The following is a 12,923-nucleotide window of genomic DNA, read 5'->3' on the forward strand; positions in this document are numbered from 1 at the left end:
AACACTGTAAAAACTCAAAGCAACTGGCACAAGAACTAAACACAGTAAAAGTAGAGGCAGACGAGATACTCATATCCCACAATGTAGTCTCTCTGTTCACAAAAACCCCAGTGGACGTCACGATAAACATAGTACAGAACCGTCTACAAGCAGACTCAACACTCCGCCAACGAACAAACCTAACAGTAGAAGACACAGTCCAGCTGCTAACCTTTGTAGCCAAGTCCACATACTTCCTGTTCAGAGGGACCATCTACAGGCAAAAGGAGGGCTTTGCCATGAGGGACCCCCTCTCAGCCATAATGAGTGGGTTTTTCATGGAGGACCTAGAGGCCAAAGCCATCGCCACCGCTCCCAAAGGTGGCAGGTTATCCCTCTGGAGACGCTATGTGGACGATATCCTGGAAGGTTAAGACCGGCCACACACAAAGACTCACAGACCACCTGAACACCATAGACGAAACTGGGAACATAAAATTCACCCATGAGGAGGAAGAACACAGATCCATCGCCTTCTTGGACATGAAAATACATCACATTGAGGATGGCAGCATCAAGATAAAAATATACAGAAAACCCACACACACAGACCAGTATTTACTATGGACATCAGAGCACCCCACAGCACACAAGCTATCAGTGGTCCGCACCTTATACGATCGCACAAAGGTCATCACTGAAAACCATGACAGAGAGGAGGAGGAGAACCATATAAAACAGGCACTCAAAGCCTGCAACTACCCAACTTGGGCTATCAACAAAGGCAAGAGAGAGGTCCACAGGAACAACAAGGAGGAGAAAAAGAAAAAAGGTTCTAGGCCTGAGAACCTAGGCATTGTCACCCTCCCATACGTCAGGGGGGTCACAGAACGTGTGCAGCGAGCGATGAGAAAACACCACATCACCACACCAGTGAAGCCACACATCAAGCTCCGCCAAATCTTAGTACATCCTAAGGATCAGATTCCCCCTGACAAAAAGTGTGACGTGATATATGAGATCCCCTGCCTAACATGCAATAAAACATACATAGGAGAGACAGGACGACAATTCAGCACACGTAAAAAGGAACAGTCAAGTCAAGACAGTTTGACGGACAGTCAAAACCGATCTGAGTGTTTGGAGCGGTTCAGACTGAGACGCATCTGTCCAAATGCGATCCGGTTCGCAAAAATCGGATTTCATGTGATTTGTGACTGTTCAGACTTCAAAAGAGCCATCCAGTTCCAATCTGGATGGGCAAAAATCGGATTTTGGCTGGCAGTCTGAACGAGGCCAAAGAGGCGGTTGAAATCAGGAAGCGGGCACCGAAGACTGTCAACCGGGATGAGGGAGCCTACCAGCTATCCCACACCTGGGACACAGTCCTGCAGGGCCGCCCCCGGCTGTATGAAAAACCACCAGACAGCAGAGGGCACATCGCAGTAGGAACAGCACAGGTGAAAATAATGAAATCAATAATGCAGAGTGCCATTTAGCCAGAGAGAATGGAGCAATTACTGTTATTATTGGGGACACCTGTGCTTTTCCTGCTATGACAAGACAAATGTGCTACTGCCATCACTCTGGATTGAGATGAGCTTTGTTAGTTAGTACAAGTTGAATTTAGATGATTTATGTTTGTATGACATGGTGTAAGCACACAGCACAATATCACACAGTTTAAGAAGCCATAATAATTGCAGCAAATGTGTTATTTCTACTCTATTTTGATCTTATTTCAGACAAGTACTCCTTGTAGCAGTTTTTTAGAACCCCAACAACTACTCTGATCATATTCCCTTCCTCAAAACTTCATATAGAAGTAAAGAACGATCATCAATGACAGAGAGCATATGAACTGAATCATTACTCTCTGTCAGCTTCTCGCTCAGAAGAGAATATCACAACTCATCATCGTGGTTCGTGAGACCGAACTCCTTGGAAACACATTTCTCAAGTCAGAAACTATAGAAATGATCCCTGAAAGTATAGTCTTAGTTTGACTGAAGGTGAAAACTGAATCTCATTCACAGGAAACTTACTATCACTGAGGGTTCCTTGCTGCTAATAGACTCATCCAGTTGTGTTACAGCAACCAATCCCTGCATGACTCTGACATCACACAGACAGAAGAGAAAAGCAGAAATGAGTGACGATTTTAAAAAAAGACAACAAAAGTATCATTGTAGAAAAGATGAAGTTGAAGTACTGGTGATACAAAACATCCATTTCTCTCACTGTTTGGAAACAGTAAAGTTGTGTTCATATACCAATGAACATTAATGATATTGTAACGTTTAGTTTTTATTTAATTTCTTTCAAGCAATTACAATTATTAAAAGACATCGAGTCCCCCAGAGGTGATCAGAATATGACAAAATGTTACACAAATGAAAAAAACCTTGTTTTTCAGAAAACTAAAATGTAGACTTGAGTGTGATTTCAGACGCAGTCAGTAAAGGCAATATTACAGGTTACTAATGTACTTGACTTAAATGATAACCAATTAACATATTTGATAACTATTTAAAACCACTACTCAATTAAGGAACTTGTTAAAGCTTAAAAAGTGACCTTAAAGTTAAAACAATCACTTTAAAGTCAATAAGCTAGACGAATGTTATATTATAGTTTAATATTCTTAATGTTGCCACTCTGATCATATTCCCTTCCTCAAGACTTCATATAGAAGTAAAGAACAATCACCAATGACAGAGAGCATATGAACTGAATCATTACTCTCTGTCAGCTTCACACTCAGAAGGAAATATCACGACTCATCATCGTGGTTAGTGAGACCAAACTCTTTAGAAACACATTTCTCAAATCAGAAACTATAGAAATGATCCCTGAAAGTATAGTCTTAGTTTGACTGAAGGTGAAAACTGCATCTCATTCACATGAGAATCATTCTCACTGAGGGTTCCTCACTGCATTTCATAAACTTGTCATCTTTCTGTGTCTCGTCCAGTTATGTGTGTTCACAGCACAGACAGCCAATCAGTGTGTGATGTTGGAGTTTAAGATCTCATCACTGTGTTTAGCAGAAGATGCACTTTGAAAATCCATCAGGTAACCTCAGCAGGCTGCAACCAACAACTACTGTCATGATAAAAGATCCACACATTTCAGGAGCTGGAAACAGAACATTTCTGAGAATTAATAGTTATTTTATTCCTCAAAATTGGTGTCATCTTCTTTCTCTTCACTGACCTTTACCAACCCTAAAACATCCATTTTAAAATTTCCCTGCAACAATCTCTTACGTTAAGTTACTTTACTCAAGACAGAAACTTTGGATATTCTGCAAGTTCCACTTTAGATTTTCTATTTGCTATAAATGTATTACTTTCACACAAATCTCCCATTAACCACTCTGATCATATTCCTTTCATCAATGCTCCGTAAAGAAGGAAAGAACGGTCATCAATGACAGAGAGCATATGAACTGAATCATTACTCTCTGTCAGCTTCACGCTCAGAAGGGAATATCACAACTCATCATCGTGCTCAGTGAGACCAAACTCTTTAGAAACACATTTCTCAAGTCAGAAACTATAGAAATGATCCCTGAAAGTATAGTCTTAATTTGAATGAGGGTGAAAACTGCATCTCATTCACAGGAAACTTACTATCACTGAGGGTTCCTTGCTGCTAATAGACTCATCCAGTTGTATTACAGCAACCAATCCCTGCATGACTCTGACAGCACACAGACAGAAGAAGAAAAATGAAGAAATGAAGAAAAAAGAAGACGCACTTTAGAAATTCATCAGGTAACCTCAGCAGGCTGCAACCAACAACTACTGTCATGATCAAAGATCCACACATTTCAGGAGCTGGATTTAGAACATTACTGAGAATTAATGGTTAATTTATTTCTCAAAATTGGTGTCATCTTCTTTCTGTTCACTAACCTTTACCAACCCTTAAATATCCATTTTAAAATGTCCCTGCAATAATCTCTGAGTTACTTTACTCAACACAAAAACTTTGGATATTCTTTTTGCTTTAATTTCATTACTTTAGCACATTTCCATTCATCCTTTATTTATTTTCTCGAGGAATCATTGAGGGCAACCCCTCATTTGCAATGATGTTGAGAGTAGAGAGAAAACACAAAACAGAGTACAGAGAAAACACGAAACAGTACAGACAAAACACATGCAGAAACATTAAAAACAGTTACAGTGGCCCATAGTTATAATTGTGTTGAGTTTGAGTGAATGTTGTAAGATGTTCCAGGTAGATGCAGCAGAAAAATTGAAAGCAGTTTTTCCAAATTCAGTATTCGTCCGAGGAACATTGAGCATTAAGCAATCACTAGAGCGTGTTGGATAATTACTATGTGACCAGTTTAATAAAGAGCTGAGGTATGGTGGCATGTCGCCTATCAAGACTTTTTAAATGAAAAGGAACCAATGCATGTCTCGTCGCACGGTTAAAGGTGCCCATCCCACCTTGTTGTATAGAATGCAATCATGGGTGGAGTAACTGTCACCAGTGATGAATGCAGAGTGCAGAGTGATAAACAGAGTCAAGTGAGGTGAGAATGGAGGCAGAAGCATGTCTATAGATAACATCAGCATAATCCAGAACTGATAAAAAGACAGCCTGAATGATCTGTTTCCTACAGAACAGAGGGAAGTTTGTTTTGTTTCTGTATAAGTATCAGATTTTTTGTTTTAATTTACTTGTAAGTATGTCAATATGAAATTTGAATGTGAGATTTTGATCTAACCAGACGCCCAGATATTTGTATTGTGAAACCCTTTCAATGCTGTGACCTGTTAAAGTGGTGATATGTAGACCATGTTCAGCAATATGTCTGGCTCTTGAGAATATCATGTATTTGGTTTTGTCTGAATTGAGAACTAATTTTAGATTGAGGAGAGAATGTTGTAGTTTGTTGAAGGGTTGCTGGAGAGTTTCAATGGCTGAATGTGCAGTGTTAGCGGTGCAATACAGAACTGTGTCATCGGCGTAAAGATGGGCGTTACAGTTAGTTATAGTGCATGTAATGTTGTTAATGAAAATGGTAAACAGGACAGGACCCAATATTGAACCTTGTGGGACCCCCTTTGTTAATGGTAAAAATTCAGAGCAGTTGGATGCGAGAGTCAAACATTGCTGTCTGTGGGATAGGTAGTCCTGGAACCACTTACATGTACTAGAGTCAAAGCCAATGTTACTGAGTCTTTGTAGGAGCAGAGCATGGTACCAAATGCTTTTGATAAATCTACAAAGAGGGCGGCACAATAATTTCCTTTGTCCATGGCAGATATAATATAGTTTGTAACAGATGTAATAGCAGTAACAATACTATGTTTTGATCTGAAACCAGATTGTAGGGGACTATCAGCACATCATTTAGTGAGAGGAATGTTTTGAGCTGCTTGTTGACGAGGGATTCTAGAATCTTAGCGAGACAGGGCAGTTTTGAAATTGGTCGATAGTTAGTGATGGCTGATCGAGGCTTTGTTGAAGCTTTGACACTTTATACAAAACATGGTTCATTACTCGAAGCTTCAATGACACACAGTGCTCCAGTAGGACATCTAGTGGCCAATAAAATGAAGTGCAACCGAGACGTGTCATTGATTGGTTCATGCATTTGTTTTCAACTACACGACTGAATACAACAACAATGATGTTTTATAAGGCGTCCCGGTGGCTCACACCGGTAGAGCGCGTACCTCTGAGGTTGAATGCTGCGGCGGACCTGGGTTCGAATCCGGCCTGAGGTCCCTTTTCACATGGGGCTGGCGCAAATACAGATTATATCATGGAATTTGGCAAATAATGTTTTGGGGTTCATTGGTAAAGAGGTTCATGGGTGGGTGGGGAAAGAGATTGTGCTTGAAAAACAGGAAAACTGAAGCTAGCGGCTAACTGATGCTAGCGGCTAACTGATGCTAGCGGCGCTGCTTGTTACAGCTACAAGAGTAGCCATTAGCGTATCAATGCTAACTCAAAATTGTGGTCGCAACATTAGCTGACATTTCATAGCGGCGTTACAATTGTGCCAATTCAGCACATTGCAGAAGTTAGCAGAAGTAAGGATAAAAAGTTATTACAAGGTAAAATTATAAGTTAGTACAACTTACAGTTGATTTGACAAAAATCTGAATTCAGAGTTGAGCAAACTCATGAACAAAACTTAAAATATTTAGTTTAATTGTCCAACTTAAAATTTTATCGAAGTTTGTTGCCTTGAAATTTTGAGTTCACCCAACTTTTCTTTTTTGCAGTGCAGGTATGTAATTTGGTGTGCTATATGGGGAGCAGCAAGCTTTAAAAAATAAGGATTTATTTTATCCTCACCTGTTGATTTCTTGGAGTCTAAACCCTGAAGTGCTTTGATAACAGCATGAGAAGTAAAGGTTGCAGTGTAAACGGGGAAGTGTGGTTTGAACAGTGGTGGTTTGGAGACACATGAGAGACCAGCAAGACCAGGATATACGATATCAAAATGGTTTCCAGCAGTAACAAAGTGTGCATTGAAAGCATCACAGATGTCAGATGGTTTATCTATTATACAGTTATCTGATGTGATAGAAGGAGGAATAGATGTGCATGATTTGTTTTTCTTTATATTAACTGCTTTCCAAAATTTTGATGGGTTTGTAAACGAGCTGGAGATTAAGTCAATGTGATAATTTGCTTTAGCTTTTCTTAAGGCAGAAGTGCATTTGTTCCTTAATTTTTTAAATGTAAGCCAGTGAGCTGCCTCATCGGTGCGCCTTGCTGTGGCCCATGCTTTGTCCCATTCTTTGAACATAAGTACTAGGTCAGTGGTGAACCAGGGACTTGTTCTATTTTTAACTCTATGTTTCTTATATGGTGCGTGTTTACTGATAAGTGACAGAAAGTAATTTGTAAAATAATCCAGAGCTGAATCTATATTTGATATTTTATGCGTGTGGTGAATATTACTTGCAGAAAGATCGCAGAGAAAAGCGTCCTCGTTGAAGTGTTTGAAGTTTCTTTTGAGTATAATTTTAGAGCATGATTTTTCCATTTTTCCATTTCTGATACAGGCTACAGGGCAGTGGTCACTGATGCCAAGGGCAAAAACACCAGAGACAGTGATTTTGTTTATCCTGTTTGACAGAATTAAATCAATCAGTGATTAGTTTTTGGGGTTCTTAAGGTTAGGTCTGGTTGGCTCTTTAATCAGCTGTGTCAGATTTAGATAATCACATATGTTTTTTAAATGATCTGAGTCAGTTGTCAACCAGTTTAAATTAAAGTCACCCAGGACCAGCATCTCTGAATTGTTGTACTGAGCTATAAGGTCAGCTAATGAATTGATTGCACTGGGGATGGCTGAGGGTGGTCTGTATGTACCAATAACATGGATGAAATTATTACTGGATAGGTTGATTTTAAGAGCAATAAATTCAAAGGAATGAGGTATGCTGACATTTTGTAAGATAGAAACAGATAGACATGATTTGACATATACAGCCACACCACCCCCTTTCCTTCCAACTCTGTCTCTTCTGTATAGATTATAGTTTTGCAGGGAAATTTCTGAATCATGTATGTTGTCTTTGAGCCAGGTTTCTGTTAGGAAAAGGATGTCTGGGTCAGTCTGTGATATAAGAATTTCCAGTTGGTCTAATTTAAATTGATTGCACAGACTTCGCATATTCAAATGCATTAATCCCAGGCCACGTCTTGATTTAAAAACCTGTGGGTTAAATAGCTCTTCCTTGGAGTCATCAGAGAAGTTATTTGTGGATTTTGGATTTAGAATTATTTTGGAAGGACTTATTTATTAGTTATTAAATGTTTTGGCCTGTGAATTCTCTTGGGAATAGTCAGTCTGTGTTTTTGAGCGTTTGAAATAACAACAGGGATAATGAATACAGGAGGAGAGACAGAGAGTGGAGGATAGGGTGTGTTTTGGTTGTCATACCTTCATGCACTGAAAGCCTTGCAGGAGCGGAGTGTAAGTTCAATGTTCATGGATAATAGGCGGGAACCAGCAAAATTTGGATGGAGTCGGTCATGTTTGAACAGGTCAGTTCTGTTATAGAAAGTTGTGAAGTTGTCCACATAGGGGATGCTTCTGGCACAGCGGTAGTCCTTCAGCCAGATGTGCAGCTGCCTTAGACGACTGAACTTGATGTCTCCAAAACAGGGCGGGGGAAGCGGTCCAGAGATGATGCATTGTTTCTTTGTGTGTATGACTGTCTATGAGGCAGACAAAGTCATCCTTAAATTTCTCAGACTGTTGTAGTTTGATACTGCTGGCAGTCATGGACAATCCCTCTCACCCCTCCACAAAACACTGGACAAGCTAAAGAGCAGCTTCAGCCACAGACTCATTCAACCCCGCTGCTCCAAGGAACGATACAGAAAGTCGTTCCTTCCTTCTGCAATAAGACTCTATAATTCATCTACCTCTGTCAGAACCAACATTACTGAAATGCACTAATCTATGCACTAAATCTACGCACGACACTTTGCTATGTTATTAATATTATTACTATTATTATTATTATATATACTGTTGCTGCCATTACTATTATTACTATATACTGTAATATACTACTATTATTATTATTATTATACCGGCCTTACCGGCCTTATTTATTATTATTATTACTATTATTATTATATATTATATATCATATTATTTTACTTAAAAATGACTTTATTTATATTTTTCTTTTTCTTTTTATATTGTTTATTATCTATTATTACATATTATATTATAAATATTATATTATATACTGTACTATTATTTATTTATTTATTTTTTTTAAATGTATTTTTCATACCTTTAATGGACAGGATAGCTGAAGATAGACAGGAAGCAGGGGGCAGAGAGAGGGGAATGACATGCAGTAAACGGCCGTCCGATGCGGGACTCGAACCGGGGCCAGCTGCAGTGAGGACTCTACACATGGGGCGCCTGCGTAACCCACTACGCTACCGACCACCCCATACTGTACTATTATTATTATTATATACCGTCTAGTCACTATAGAATTGTTGCCATCATATCACCAGTTTAATTATTACCATCGTCTTGCCAACCATCCTACCAACTGATGTTCTTTTTTTAACTTCTTAAGTGTCCTTGTTCTATTCTGTGTTTTTTTCTATTGTTGTTTTTATTTATGCTACCTCAGCATTTTATTCTATTGTACTTGAATACCGGACTGCTGTGACAACCGAATTTCCCTTCGGGGATGAATAAAGTAATCTATCTATATCACATGTGCCGACGTGCAGGACGGCAGCCGACACAGACTGGTGGTGATGTAACAGTTGGTGGGCGGAGTCATTTATGTCCTTAACGAGCACACCTGCATGACATGTCTCACATTAACCACTCTGATCATATTCCCTTCATCAATGCTCCGTAAAGAAGGAAAGAACGATCATCAATGACAGAGAGCATATGAACTGAATCATTCCTCTCTGTCAGCTTCTCGCTCAGAAGAGAATATCACAACTCATCATTGTGGTTAGTGAGACCAAACTGTTTAGAAACACATTTCTCAAGTCAGAAACTATAGAAATGATCCCTGAAAGTATAGTCTTAGTTTGACTGAAGGTGAAAACTGCATCTCATTCACAGGAAACTTACTATCACTGAGGGTTCCTTGCTGCTAATAGACTGATCCAGTTGTGTTACAGCAACAAATCCCTGCATGACTCTGACAGCACACAGACAGAAGAAAAAAGCAGAAATGAGTGACGATTTTAAAAAAAGACAACAAAAGTATCATTGTTAGAAAAGATGAAGTTGAAATACTGGTGACACAAAACATCCATTTCTCTCACTGGTTGGAAACAGAAAAGTTGTGTTCATATCCCAATAAACATTAATGATATTGTAAAATTTAGTTTTTATTTAATTTCTTTAAAGCAATTACAATTACTAAAAGAGATCTTAGTCAGAAAACTAAAATGTAGACCTGAGTGTGATTTCAGACGCAAACAGTAAAGGTAATATTACAGGTTAATAATAATAATACATTTTTGCCTTTCTTGGCACTCAAGGAACCGTACAAAAGGATAGAAAAGAAACAGCAATAAAAAACAATAAAATACACAGAATTAATAACAATACAATACAATAGATATATTGGACAGGGTAAAAGTCATCAGACGGAATAAGCAGTTTTAAACAGATGTGTTTTGAGTTGTGATTTGAAATGGGGGAGTGAGTCAATGTTCCTGAGTTGGGGTGGTAGTGAGTTCCAGAGGCGGGGAGCAGAGGGGCTGAATGCTCTGCTCTCCATGGTGGTGAGACGGGCGGGGGGGACAGACAGGTGTATGGAGGAAGAGGATCTGAGGGAGCGGGAGGGAGTGGGAACATGGAGGAGGTCGGACAGATATGGGGGGGCGAGGTTGTGGATAGCCTTGAAAGTTACCAGGAGGACTTTGTATTGAATCCGGAACTGAACCGGGAGCCAGTGGAGCTGTTGGAGGACAGGGGTGATGTGGTGGATAGAGGTGGTTCTTGTGATGATGCGGGCAGCTGAATTCTGGACCAGTTGAAGCTTATGGAGTGATTTGTGAGGGAGGCCAAAGAGGAGAGAGTTGCAGTAATCCAGACGGGAAGTGACGAGGCTGTGGACGAGGATGCAGCAGTGTGGGGGGTGTGGGGGGTAAGGGAGGGGCGGAGGCGATTGATGTTTCGTAGATGGAAGTAGGCAGACCTGTCACAACCCCCGGTTGTGACTTGTCTGTGGCATGCATTACTGCTGGGGGGCGTGGTCTCGGCAGCTCCAGCTTACACACCTGCAACGCATCTCATCAGTCCTGCACTCCGGTTTCTCATTCCACAATCAACACTCCTATAAAAGACCAGACCAGCCTTCCAGTCCCCGCCGGATCGTCGAATCGGTTTGTATGAGACTCACCAGCAACCTAGTAGTAACTCTGTTTTTTGTGCCTGTTCCTAACCTTGTTTTCTCTGCCTCGCCTCAGACCATCGTGCCTCAACCTGTACCCAGTCCAGCTCACCAGCCAGCCGAGAGCTCTGGATCCGAACCCGCTCCTGAATTCCCAGCTCCACCCCTTCGACCTGTTTTTCTTTGTGAAAAATCTAAATAAATCATCCATATCTCTCTGATCTCTGGTCTGCGTCTGAGTTCTGGTCACCGGTCCTGACAGAACGATCCGGCCAGTATGGACTCAGCAGACCTAGAGCCCGTCCGTCACGCCGTCTCCACTCAGGGTGTAATACTGGACCAGCACAGCGCCGCGCTTCAGGAGATAAGGGTCGGACTCCGTGACCTGTCGATCCGCATGGCGAACCTCCAGGGCGCACTACAAGACCCCTCTCCAGTACCGGCCACAGCGGCACCTACCACAGCTAACCCCGGCAGAGAGCCGTGGGTCTCCCCGCCGGAGAGGTACGACGGGAATCTGGGACAATGTAGAACATAGACAATCGTAGCCGTGAGCGGCGAAGAGAGAAGCGGCGGAATCCTGGTGGTGACGTCACGTCTCGTCGGAGGGAGCATTCCCCAGCTCCAGCAAGCTCTCGCCCTGCTGCCAGCATTGTTCCGCCTCAGAGACCCGGGCCGCGAGAGGAGTATGCCGAGGGTGAACCCATGCAGCTGGGAAGGAACCAGCTCAGCACGGAGGAACGGGAACGAAGAAGAGCCAACAACACCTGTCTCTACTGTGGAGGACCTGGCCACTACCTCGCCACCTGTCCTAGCAGACCGTTAAACCGGAGGGCTCGCTAGCCAGGGGAAGCATCCTAGCGAGCCGGGCTAACGTACCTTTGTCTTCCCGACCCCGTACCCAGTTACATGCCACCATCAGCTGGAAGGACCAGACGCTAGAACTCCTAGCGCTTATTGATTCCGGAGCCGACGAGAGTTTTTTGGACACTATGTTGGTTAAACAGCTGGGGCTGCCCACAGAGCAACTGGAGGAGCCTCTGGAAGCTAACACCCTCGACGGGAGACTTCTGGCTCGAGTCACCACCCGAACCTGCCCCATCCAGCTCCAGCTGTCAGGTAATCATTTCGAGCACATTTCTCTCCGTTTATACCTCTGGTTTTGGGACATTCCTGGCTAACCATACATAATCCTAACATTGACTGGACCACAGCCAAGATAAGTAACTGGAGCCCAGCCTGTCTTGCCAGTTGTTTGCGATCTGCTCTGCCTTCCTCTGTATCCCACCAGAAACCCGAACCAGTTCCATTGGACCTGTCTCTAGTCCCAGCCGTGTACCATGGGATTTCTGAGGTGTTTTTCAAACAACAGGCACTCTCTCTACCCCCGCACCGACCATACGACTGCGCTATCAACCTGCTACCTGGGTCCACATATCCCCGAAGCCGCCTGTATAACATCTCCAGGCCTGAACGGGCGGCTATGGAGGAGTACATTAACAGCTCGCTGGCGGCTGGGATCATCCGTCCCTCCTCTTCACCTCTGGGAGCCGGTTTTTTCTTTGTGGGCAAGAAGGATGGGACTCTCAGGCCATGCATCGATTTCAGAGGTTTGAACGACATAACAGTTAAAAACAAGTATCCACTCCCTCTCATGAACACTGCTTTCGAATCGCTCCAGGGAGCAACAGTTTTTTCCAAGCTAGACCTACGTAATGCCTATCATCTAGTCCGGATCCGTGAGGGAGATGAATGGAAGACTGCCTTTAACACTCCTCTGGGGCATTTTGAGTACCTGGTCATGCCCTTTGGTCTCACCAATGCACCTGCAGTTTTTCAATGTCTTGTCAATGATGTGCTGAGAGATATGCTAGGCAGATTTGTGTTCGTTTACCTTGATGACATTCTCATTTTCTCTCAAAACCAAGCAGAACACATCCAGCATGTCCACCAGGTCCTCCAACGGCTGCTGGAGAACCGCTTATTTGTCAAGGCTGAGAAGTGTGAGTTCCACGCCACCACTATAACCTTTCTCGGCCACATCATTGCCCAGGGCCAGGT

General features: G+C 42.3%; 4 non-coding genes across 4 annotated transcripts; all 4 read right to left on the minus strand.

The window, feature by feature from the left end:
* Positions 1-1,762: 1,762 nt before the first annotated feature.
* LOC131980155 (small nucleolar RNA U3) lies at positions 1,763-1,978 on the minus strand. Its single transcript, XR_009395198.1, has one exon. It is a non-coding gene; the product is annotated as a small nucleolar RNA U3 (small nucleolar RNA).
* A 653-nt stretch (positions 1,979-2,631) lies between these two features.
* On the minus strand, positions 2,632-2,847 carry LOC131980172 (small nucleolar RNA U3). The gene has a single exon (XR_009395201.1). It is a non-coding gene; the product is annotated as a small nucleolar RNA U3 (small nucleolar RNA).
* Positions 2,848-3,352: 505 nt separating this feature from the next.
* LOC131980176 (small nucleolar RNA U3) lies at positions 3,353-3,568 on the minus strand. Its single transcript, XR_009395202.1, has one exon. It is a non-coding gene; the product is annotated as a small nucleolar RNA U3 (small nucleolar RNA).
* A 5,759-nt stretch (positions 3,569-9,327) lies between these two features.
* On the minus strand, positions 9,328-9,543 carry LOC131980169 (small nucleolar RNA U3). The gene has a single exon (XR_009395200.1). It is a non-coding gene; the product is annotated as a small nucleolar RNA U3 (small nucleolar RNA).
* Between the last annotated feature and the right edge of the window lie 3,380 nt (positions 9,544-12,923).

The sequence above is a fragment of the Centropristis striata genome, chromosome 1, assembly GCF_030273125.1.
Source record: "Centropristis striata isolate RG_2023a ecotype Rhode Island chromosome 1, C.striata_1.0, whole genome shotgun sequence".
Classification (NCBI taxonomy): Eukaryota; Metazoa; Chordata; class Actinopteri; order Perciformes; family Serranidae; genus Centropristis; species Centropristis striata.